The 9,850-nt window shown below is 35.3% G+C and overlaps 1 pseudogene; it reads right to left on the reverse strand.

The window, feature by feature from the left end:
- Positions 1–4,161: 4,161 nt before the first annotated feature.
- LOC148678722 (uncharacterized) lies at positions 4,162–5,414 on the reverse strand (annotated as a pseudogene).
- Between the last annotated feature and the right edge of the window lie 4,436 nt (positions 5,415–9,850).

Raw genomic sequence — 9,850 nt, forward strand, 5'->3', positions numbered from 1 at the left:
CTTCAGTGGGTTACCAGTTGTGAGTTGTAGGGTGATATGGCTGCTGGCTGGTTACTGATATTGTGGTTGAAGATGACCTTAGGCTTTTGTTTTAGCAATGGTTGTTTTGCTTTATTTTCCCAAACTGTAAATAAACTGTAAATACAAGAGTTTAATTTAACCATAAAACTCTTATCTTTTACCTAGACTTGCCTATTGAATGTTTCTATTCTTGACACCCTGCTCAAGGTTGTATCACAGCATTCAAGGAACTGCATGTACTATAATTAAGTATTATATCATAGGAAATTGAAAGTACAGATAAGGGGTAATTATCAATTTGGAGTAAGGTAAGTAGTGGCACACCGCAGGGATATTAAGACCACTGCTCTTCCTGATTTGGATTCTTGTGTAGCTGGACACTTGTCAGGTCCACAGATGTTGTCAAAATAAGAGGATTAACAAGCATTGCAGTAATGGCAAAAATAATTAAAATAAACAAAATTCAGGGCTAGGTCAAGACCTGGAAGATGGAATTGAATTAGATTCTAGGTAAGTTGGCCCTCTGTGTGTCTTTGTGTGCCCTGTGATGATCTGGTGTCCCAAATGTTTGCCAGGATAGGCTCCAGTTTTTCTGTGACCCTGAATTGGGTGAAGTGGTTAGAAAATGGATGGATTTAACTGTATTATTCTCATACCTGAAAAGGACTCCATAGTCAAAACATTAAATATTTTCGTTTACTTTTTGGTAGTATAATGAATCTCTAACTGATGGATGGATGTAATATACAATGTATTGAAACATACTGGTGTACTTTTAATAGATGCATTGTTACTCTGACTAGTAAAACTGTTACTTTGGAGTTTTTTATGACTGAAAAAATCCTGGGATCAATCAGCTACTAAAACACAAATGAGCTAGATGTGTAAAATAGCCTCCTCTTATTATATAAATATTCCTAGTTTTCATGACTTTGATCTCTGCACGCAGCTTATTTAGCAGGAACTGATCTCTTTAATATTGATATTACATACTATGTCATAACTAAGAAACTATATGTCTTATTATTTTAAAGACTACATAAAATATATAGCGGACTCTGCTTTAATGATATTGATGATGAAAGTCTTTGAAATTATTAAAGGTCTTGAAAAAGTTTTTCCTTGGCAGAATTGATACATTTATTAAAGATCTGGTTTCAATACGAATATTTCCATTACTCAGATTCTATGTTACAGTCATAATTCAGAAAATGATTACAGTTTAATCAAAGCTGCCTTTGTAAACCTTTTATATATAAATGGCTCCTCCTCAGTTGATTACATTTTCAATATTTCATTTTTTTGCTTTGTGGTGGAACCGTGAGCATATCTGTTGCCAGCAGCTTCAATGATAATTTGTAGTAGAAGACAGAAAGTTGGCATTTTACAATGATGGAAAAATAATGTGGTTTGATTATTTACCATCTGCTTATTCACAGCAGATTTTATTCTATGCATATAATATTCAGTTTAATTCTGTGTATTGCTTTATAATTAGTTGTGCTCTAAGATTCACACTGTATGTCATACGTTTACCAATTCATGTGCAGTGTTGGGAAACAGACTTTTAAAAACAAATCCAGTGACCTAGTGTGCACCTGTCAGCCCTGCAAGCAGGCATTAGATCTCAGATATCCACAACAACTCACGGTCAAATGAATGACATTTCTTATTTAAATCCATAAATGGGTCCAAAAACGAGTGATAAATGACTGAGCACATTCTCTTGTGCCATTGTATACTCTTGGATCTCTAGAACATGCAAATTGTCCTTCACCACTCTTTTAAGATTAGGTATTGCATGGTCTCCAGGAAAAAAAATCTTCACTACATCTTCCAAATCCTTTATACCCCTTCTGTCTGTGAGCAGTCTCACAGAGAAAAGTGTCTGTCACAGCTCTCTTACATTCTATGGGTCTATATTCAATAAACAGATATATTGTAAAATTTACATTGTAACCATAAGCTTTATATACTGTATAGATCACACTCATTTACACAGTGTAATATGTGTTGTACTGTATGCATAATGAATCTTATTTTTAATTGGGATATTGGGAGAGGTGACTGTGAAAAAATGGCTTACATAATAATAATAATAATACATAAACAAGGACCACAACAGAATGTATTGCCTGAAAGAGAATAAAACATAATATATAATAATATTTATATTATTCTGGACATAGATAAATTACGGTGATTGAAATTAATTTGGTAAAAGATCACTTTTGTGAAAAAATACAGCTTTCGTTTTACAACATTTCTTAGAAATACACAATGCTAATAGCCTTTCACTAATGTAACATTTTGCCATTTGTTATTATGGAAATGGGAAACATTAAAATATCAAAATAAGAAATGGTTTATATGGAAAATTTTGTAACTTTCAAGTGTCAAAAAGCTGAGAGCAATATTCTAATAGACCGTACAGAACTAAATGGAGCATAGTAAAATTGCTTTCTGCCTGCATTAATTTATTAAACAATTTAATAATGGAAAAAATACATGAGCTTCATTTTTTGTATTCTCTGAGCATACATCTAACAAAATGACAGGTTCTTGATTATCCCACCCCCTGTTAAGCATCACATATGCAAATTGGATAATGTTTTTTATGGTAATCTAAAGCACAATCAGATCTAAAATATCTACAGAGAGACCAAATATTTCAAGCCTTATATCCATCATTATACATTTACAGTAGATGATGGCACAATCAACACTACAATAATGAGATTACAGCTAGCAATCTGAATTATTGATTTTGCAGACATTTTAAATGTCAATCATACTTTGCATGCCTATGACTACATTGCAGATTTCCCTTAGGCTGTATTGGTACACGCAACCATTTTTCTTGACTTCTTAAAACAAATGTACCTCTGCTCTCTAATATCGAAACAGCAGAGAACATGTACAGGAAATCATAATTTTCAGAATTGAAATTCTGCTCACTCAACCTACTCACTTCCTATTAAGGAAGTAGGGATAATAGGAAGTACACATGAAAAAATTAAAGGGTCTGGTTTTCCTTTTTTTAAGTTATGCATATGATGTTTCTACACATTGAACAGGTCATGATTTATGAAGCAAGAAAGCATTATAACATTTTAACTAACTTAAGTAGTTAATTGTGTTTTACAATTTAACTTAGATCAAACTGAATTTTATGGTGGTAACACTGATATATTGTCCTATTAGATAAAAAAAATATTTTACAATTTAAAACCAACCTTTTTGTTTCTTCCCCCCAGTTAGCTTCTTTGGCCACCTTGAAGCCTGATCTTATCATATATCAGAAGATATATAGGGTTGGGCCTTGAAATAGTGGGATAGGAGACCTCAAAGAAAAGGAACTGTTGTTGAAATTGGTGCTGGTGGATCAGTCGGTGCCACTTTTCTCTCTGGACCAGAATTGCCATTATGCTGAAGGGGTACTTGTTCTTCAAATAAGAACTTAATCAGAGAACCTGATTACTTGGTCAGTAAATATCTTATTTATACAATGACACCTGAAGAAGGCTCCACGGCCGAAACGTTGTGCTCTCTTTCTTCTTTTTTTCAGCATGGAATAAACCTATTACTTGTTCCTTTGCGGCCTACGCATGCTGACGCAGCTACCCACCTGAAATATCCTATTATACTTACTTCAGTGATGGGTGAAAATGAGGTTGAAAAGCCCTTTATTACACAAATTACAATTTGTCAATTATTTTTAATAATAATATTGGAATTATTTTGAGAATATTGGAATTTAAAGATGCCCTTAAACAAAAATCACAATTACGTTTTTTATGTGTTTATTTGTTTTAAAATACAAAAAATGAAAAGGCATTCTGTATAATAGTTCAGGTGGGTAGCTGTGTCAGCATGTGTAGGCTGCAAAGGAACAAGTAAAAGGTATATTCCATACTGAAAAGAGAAGAAAGAAAACACAAAGTTTCGGCAGTGGAGCCTTCTTCAGGTGTGAGAAAGACAGGGCAGTAAGCAAAGGTAATGTAGCGGGAGAACTGAAGCTAGGAGAGAGGAGGAGCGAGGGGTGGGAGCAGGGGACAGAAAGAAAGGCCAATCAGGAGGTGTGAAATCAGGATAGGTGAAGCGAGGTGTGAAATGAAACCTACAATGAATAGAGAGAATTTAAAGAAAGAAAAGTAGTCTGTTGTTAAAAGAAGGGGGAAGGTGTGATTCTAGCTGCAGGATAATTTTGGTTTCTGTAGTCTTTAGTTCGGAAAACCGTCTTTGAGAACATAGACGGAGAGATTAGAGTGGTCATGGCCGTGAGAGATGAAATGAGAAACAATGGGCTTGGAGAGATCTTTAATCTTCACAGCCCTAACATGTTCTCTGAAGTGGTCTCTGAGTCTCCTTCCTGTTTCTCTAATGTAGATGGCTGGGCATTTACTGCAAGAGATACAGTAAATAAGGTTGCTGGCGGTACAAGATGCCATCTGGGTGATCCGGACTTGTCCTGAGGGGCCTTGAATGAGTGCAGTGTTAGATGTGTACTTGCAGGTGATACAGCAAGCTCTGTTGCAAGGGAAATTGCCTGGTGTGGATGGTTGCTGAGGGTGGTCAAGGGAGCTATGAACAAGGTTATGCAGATTAGGTGGTCGGCAATATGGGATGATGGGGCGGACAGAAAAGAGGGCCTCAATGGAGGGATCATCCTGTAGGATGGAAAAGTTTTCGTTTATAGTCCTGGGGATAGGAAGTGTGTTGGGGTGGTAGGGAAACTCCAAAGGAACGTGGTTGTTATGGCGGGAGTTCCCGATTGAGTTGATGGTCCAAGGGGTGTTTTTGGGTTGGGCAAGGGCCCTGTCAATAACACTGCTAGGGTATCCTCTATTGATGAAAAAGGAGTACATATTGAGGGCTTGGTTCTGGAAATCGATGTCGTCGCTGCATAATCGTCGTAGCTGAAGGAACTGTGAAAAAGGGAGAGAGTTTTTAGTGTGTTTGGGGTGAAATGAGCTATACAGGAGATAGCTTTGTGATTCCGTGGGTATGTAATAGACCGAAGTAGAGAGTCAGTGTTGCAGAAAGTGCTCAAGCTGGTTGTTAGAGCATGTGGTGGCACCGACGCAGTCATCAATGTATCACTTGTAGAGGTCAGGGACATAGCTAGTGTAGGAAGCAAAGAAGCGTTCTTCTACCCAGCCAACAAAAATATTGGCATAGCTGGGTCCCATTCTGGTGCCCATGGCAACTCCACTAACCTGTTGGTAAAAAAGGTTATTGAATGAGAATACATTCAGTGTGAGAACCAATTCTGCAAGGCGTACCAGGATGTGGGTGGGTGGATCACGCACTGTGTGTTTGTCCAGCATGTGCTTGAGGGCTGTAAGGCTGTCATTATGAGGAATGACGGTGTAAAGAGATGTGATGCCCATAGTGAAAATGTAGCATTTGGGGCCCTGAAATTGGAAAGAAAGGCCAATCAGGAGGTGTGAAATCTTCTCATAGAAACCCCAGAAAAACTCAATGACCAACATGTTCCCACACACTAACATACACATATAATAAACATTACAATAATAAACTTTATTTGATATAGCACCTTTAAAGGTGGCTACTCAAAGCGATTTACAGCAAAAAAAACAGGAACAACAACAATTAAAAATAAACAATAAAAAGAACCATTTCAGTGAGAGGGGTGAGCCTGTTTAGTCGAGCAAAGCAGATGTGAATTCATTGGTTGAGCCTTGATACAATTCACAACAGAGTCTAACAGATTTTAAATCGTCAGGTATTTTCTTGACGGCAAAGACCTTCCCGTGGATTTTGCAATGTGTCCACTTCATTTTCTGGAGCAACCTCTCTAATTTGTGCAACTAAATCGCTGTGTCGGCTTGTCATCGCTCTAGCACTGTCTGAATACACTCCAACGCATTTTATCCTGTCAATGCCAATTACTTTGATACATTCATTTAGAAGCTGAAATATGTGCTCTCCTGTAGTTCCTGTTGGTAGTGGCTTACAGAACAGAAAGTCTTCATGGGACATACCCTCAACCTCGTATCTAACGTAAACGAGGAAATTGGCCAAATCAACGACATCTACAGACTCATCTAATTGCAGTGAAAATCACCTGCTCATCTTAACGCGCTCTATCAGCGTACTTTTGATTTATTCCGCCATATCAATAATTCTATGAGTGACTGTGTCTTTCGGAGGGGGCAGCAGGTCGAGCTGTTTAGCAGCCTTTTCTTCACACATAATACATGTCAGCTCTTTTGCCAATGGTAAACAAAGCTCTTCACCAATAGTGTGGGGCTTACCTGGTTAAGCAATCCGCAAGCTTGCATTTTTCCCCGTTTCCGATTCACTAGTCCGTCTCAGAAGTTAAAAGAAGTTTTTATTTCATGCGCATGGGAGCGAAACACAGAGACGCTTGGTGTATTTTTCTCAAATTAACCTAGAACAGTTCTTAAATATTTTTCTGTTATCTATCACACTTTCCTGTGCTCACAAGATTGCCAGCGTCTGTAGCACACTTTTCTATGCTTTCCTGTGCTTACAACATTGGCATTGTTCCAAAATCGAGCACATTCTCCTACCTCCCTATTTGCTGGAGATAACTTTTTTAAAATACGATTGGTCACTTATGTTCGTAGTACGCATTCCTATACAGTGGTGTAGAATTACATAGTAGCTCTTTTGTCCACTCAAGTGTTAGCGTGCGCTGTATTGTAGTACGTAGGCTGCATATTTGACACAAACTAATTTTATTAAAATAGAAAATATGAAAATCCGTCCCAATTTTTCAGTGCACACAACAAAGTTTCAGGGTCATATGGGGTACCACCTAGTGGAGTTTGAGAACCACTGCTTTAACTCAATAACTTCCCTTACTCACGTTAAGATTACTTTGCTGAAGTAATAATTAATTTACCAGCAGATCTTGCTGTTTTAATTTTAATTTTATTTTTTTACAATTAGTAGTTGATGCTACTTCAAGTTTAAAATGTGCAAAATCTGCAAAAAATATTTTAAGAATATTTTTAAGAACATGATGGTCAGGTAAAGTATAACTCTCTATATATATGCTATATATATTTACTACAGCATGTCCTTTCTCACTGGATTTCTCTTGATATTAAACCCCTCTTTTTTCACTTTTTATCTGCCGCACCCCTCACAGTTCTGTAGGGGATCCCAACCTTGTTGTCCACAAATGGAAGACATTTCATAAGGTCACTAATCTTAAATGTTTGTAGTTTATTGTCTTTGTATAACATTTTGTTTTTCTATATTAGAATTATACAATAAATATGCTTAGTGGCTTTAATAATTATTATTTAAAAGCCAATATACATGTAAAAAACCTCAATTGGAACTCAGTTTAAGGGTATATTTAAATTCCCATGCTCTTCCTGAATGCTCTCTTACATTAAGACGTATGTAAATCCGTAGAACTCTTTTTTCTCCCCACCATTGATAGTATTTATGTTTTTCTAACTTATTCGTGTTAATTCATGTTATTCATTTATGATTAATATTCTTTAAATATGTATATATAATAAAAATGTCAGTTTAGTCATACATATTATTTATTATATTTTTATCATTGGGGCAAAGTGTCACTAGTTTGGAAAACTTAAATTTAAAAACCACAAAAGTTACTTTACCACTATCTACAACAGTTTCAATGAAACTACAAGTGTTTCATTTTCCATTACAATAATGACAATGAAATATAGTTAAAATGAGCATGTCATACTTTTCCAAATAACCACAAGTGACCTAGTTAAAGTTTATGAAGAAAGTGGAAAACACTACCACTACCAGCTAAATAAATATACATATTCATACATTAATATTGTTAATGATGTTCAAAAACCTATTTTTATTTTCAGCTACCAAAATTTCCCTTTAGTTACATGATTCCATATTAATATTCCATATTAAGTGGATTTAAAGAAGTAGGACAACAGATTAAATGAAGTTAATGTTTTCACTAACATCTAATGCACCACAAGTGCAACCTTTCTTCAACCATTGAAGATTGTTTGTGCAGTGTACCGCAGCAGAGCAAAGTCATTTTGCCATGGCAATGGTTTTGGATGTGCAATCTAAGTGGTTGCTTTAGCATATTATAAAGATAGATACATAATGCATTCTGTACGAATAATTAGAAAATTAACAATTCAGTGACCCAAATCAGAGTTTTGATATCATTTTTAGGCCTAATTTTGAAAATCTGTCTGTAAATGTACAAAATGCAACCCTAATACTAAAGTTGGGTTACACTCTACTGTATGTATATAACCATAAATATCATAATCTTGTAAGAAGCAAAGTTCATTGCAATAAGTTTAAGAAGGTTAATTTCATCATGCTCTCTTGGGTTTCTCCTAGTTTGAATGAATTCTTAAATCAAAAGTGTCTGTAAGCTCAGATCCTTGAAAATGTTTCTGAAGTGTGATGTAAAACCAGTTCACTGTGATAGTATAATTAACTGCTGTCAGATTGAAGGTAATTAAGAAATTTGATTGTGTCTAACAGCTTCTTTCATGGCTGTTCCCAGGACAATCAGGAAAACAAGATTACTTTTTTAAGTGATGTGTTCACTAGAAACATCTTAATGTCAGAGTTTTGGCTTTCTTAAAACCATAGTTGTAGGTTTTCTCTTTCAGACACTCTCTAGCTTTATAGGCAGCTGCAATCACATATACAGTACCATTGAAACCCATGAAAGCCTTTGACAATGTGTTATAACTACACCATTTGTCAGTCATTTCTGCCTCTTGACAACTGAAAAGGTCAATAACATCTGATGTAAAATTTAACAGTGCAGACAAATCCCACAAGGCTGAAAACCAACAATTAATGTGCTTGATTGAATGTTTAAAAATGTTTTGTTTGTTGTGAATAAAATGTAAATCTTCCACATCTTCTACTTTACACTATGCATTGGTTTCAAATGAGTTATCTCTTCTGAAAGATTTAATCAATAAAAGGTTATCACTTAACCAGAAGCGCCTAGTTTAACATGCAGTTAAGGAAACCTGTTAAGATTCAATTTGTTAAAAAACTTAGTTTTTATAATAACAAATACATTTTGTTGTTATATGTATGTATGTTGTGAATGTAGACTTATTTAGAAAGACACACAACAGGGCATTACAATGCCTAATCAAAAGCCTTGGGACATTCATTGCATTCAATGTCAAATCAGATCTAAACTATAAATCCTAAGAGGTTAATCAAAGAAGTTTAGTTTTAAACTAAATGTCTTAAATTTCATTTTTACTTCAAGCAAAAAATTAGCTTAAGAAATGGGGACTTTGATCTTTGTATTAAAATTCAGTGTCTTAGAGCTTTAATTTTATTTTCCTATGGTACAGACTATTAATCTTTCCATTTTAAATAGTGTTAGTATTTCTGGATTTTCACACTAAGTTCTGAAGCCAATCGTACCACATCCTACTAGCCTGGCACATCAAAACTTGTAATAAAAAAGGACAAACCTTTTACTTCACTCAGATGAGCATGACAACAGGATCCTAGCCCTTGATAGTGCAGAAACTGTTTTTGATTTATTATAATGAATTTACCACAAACTCAGAGGTAACCTTTCTACCACTGCAAATTCTTGTTTTCCATGCCCACATGGTCTACGGTTGCTGTACAAACATGCCAACTGATGTATAAGTTTGTAACATGTTATGTGGTAAACTCTTGTGAAGGGGGTAAAAAATTGCAAATGATCAATATTCTCATTTGGCTCCTCTGCCAACTTAATATTTGAGTAATTAATAGATTTTTGTAATAAACCCACATATATCCATTATATTGCAATTAATGGTATCACATAAGAAAAAAA

This window comes from Lepisosteus platostomus, chromosome 1 (genome assembly GCF_059453375.1).
Source record: "Lepisosteus platostomus isolate fLepPlt1 chromosome 1, fLepPlt1.hap1, whole genome shotgun sequence".
NCBI lineage: Eukaryota > Metazoa > Chordata > Actinopteri > Semionotiformes > Lepisosteidae > Lepisosteus > Lepisosteus platostomus.